The sequence below is a fragment of the Pseudomyrmex gracilis genome, unplaced genomic scaffold, assembly GCF_002006095.1.
Source record: "Pseudomyrmex gracilis isolate BER0280 unplaced genomic scaffold, ASM200609v1 scaffold_135, whole genome shotgun sequence".
In the NCBI taxonomy this organism is placed as follows: Eukaryota; Metazoa; Arthropoda; class Insecta; order Hymenoptera; family Formicidae; genus Pseudomyrmex; species Pseudomyrmex gracilis.
In genome coordinates, this window is record NW_018020719.1 from 128,566 (window position 1) to 130,428 (window position 1,863).

The window sequence follows — 1,863 nt, forward strand, 5'->3', positions numbered from 1 at the left end:
ACACACACACACACACACACACATAACAGAAATAATATAATAATTTAGCGTGCTATTGTTTATATAAATTATTTATTGTGTATAAAAATTATTTTAAATTTTTTGTTTCATATATAAGTGTATTATATATTTTTTTTAGAGTCTATAGAGTTCGCAATATTCAGAAATCTAAACTGTCGCGCGTGTCTCTCCTCCTTTAGTTTTCAAGAAATAAAAATACTAACGAAGAAGAAATTCGTTAGCGATATCAGAAGGATGCGCGGATTCTGCGTGATGCATCAAACCCACGTTGGCAAGGGGCGGCTCAGCGGGGTTACGATGAGACGAAGGAGGAGATGCCGGACCGAAATCTGGCCTCAGTCGTGCGCGACGCGCCATATGGAATGGACCATTTGTCAGCCCGCTCACAAAGGCCAATAATCTCCCGTGACACGTGTGCCTCTCCCCGATAAAAAGCGGTAACGTGTCGCGTTGCCGCTTGCTTCGTGGAAAAAGTTTTCCATCGCGCACTTTCCACAGAGAGAACTTGAACGTCGGCCAATACACACACACACACACATAGCACGGGGGACATTGACAATCAACCGTTCGAGAGACTCTCACATTCCTGTGAAGTATTAAATCGTATTGATCGTGCATGTTGCTCTTAATTACTTACTAGCTTTCGAGGTTTATATTTTACGAGATAAATGAAAAGTTGGTGATTTTTAAACTCGATCGCGTGTGCTTTTACGAATCTGATAAACACGTGAATGTTTGCAAAAGAACGTCATAAAAAAGAAATTTGAAAAGAAACTTAACACAAAAGTAAGTACTCGCATATGCATCTGTGAAGAAATCTGCGTATGTTAATTTAATAACGTGTGTACATATTTCACATACGATAACTCGGTCGTTTTATTTACGCGACGACGATTAGTTGTGATGATCGCCACGTACGTACGGTCGTACTACTAAAACGCTCGCCGTAAATGTGCTTTCACTACTTTTGTGATAAAAATCAGTGATAAATCGCGAATCGTTTAACATATATATAACATTTTATTACACTATGTGTAATCTCAAATGGCAATTAAAGAGTTTTAATCCTCGTCGGTTGTGGAGAATTAGACTATTTAATCGGCTCCGGAGATTCACCGGACACGGTCTGTAATTAAAACTTGATGGAATTACCAAGAGCCATTTTGGAATAATGCAAATCTTTTGGGAAAATAAGTTCTCGCTTAGCCCCCGAGGGCTTACCTATTTAATTATCGAACGTGTTATAAGAAATTAAAGAGCGTCGACGGATTATCGCGCGCGACGCGTAATTAAAACGCGCGCGCGCGCGCGCGCACGCACGCACGTACGGTTGCTGAAGAGAAAAGTGCGGAAAGCAAACAGAGAGATGCGCTAAGACGGTCTCTAATTTAAAGACGCGTCGAAAGAAAACGTCGAGTTGTAAAATATAGCGAGATTTTGATAATTACACGGGGGATGAAAGCTGATTACACGCTTTGGGGGAGACCTTAGAGGCGGCCTTACATTTATTAGGAGCGGACAAAGCGGCGAGATAAGAGCTCGCGCACGTCGCTGAATCATGACGACCTGATGAGACACGGCCGCGTAAATGTGCTTTCGGTGTAGCCGTGAGAGCACTTAACAATTGCTTAAAATAACCAGAACCCGTAGCGTGTGCCGCCGTACTCCGCTGTACGAAATGACTCCGGTGCGCGTGCCACTAAATTCGTACCAAATCGAGAATCGAGTGTCGGTAAAAGGCATATATTATAAATATATTATAAATAATATATTATAAATAATATATTATAAGTAATATATTATAATATATATTTTAAATAATATATTATAAATAATATATTA

The 1,863-nt window shown here is 40.1% G+C and overlaps 1 protein-coding gene across 4 annotated transcripts in view; it reads left to right on the forward strand.

The window, feature by feature from the left end:
- Positions 1-373: 373 nt before the first annotated feature.
- Positions 374-1,863, forward strand: part of LOC109856777 — a 9,734-nt gene continuing 8,244 nt past the window's right edge. For 2 of the 4 annotated variants that reach the window (XM_020432426.1, XM_020432430.1), the window contains exon 1: positions 381-807. The gene's annotated coding sequence lies outside the window, so the exon portion shown is untranslated. Of the gene's footprint in view, positions 808-1,863 lie in introns of all 4 variants that reach the window. The other 2 variants (XM_020432427.1, XM_020432428.1) reach the window with 2 other exon arrangements.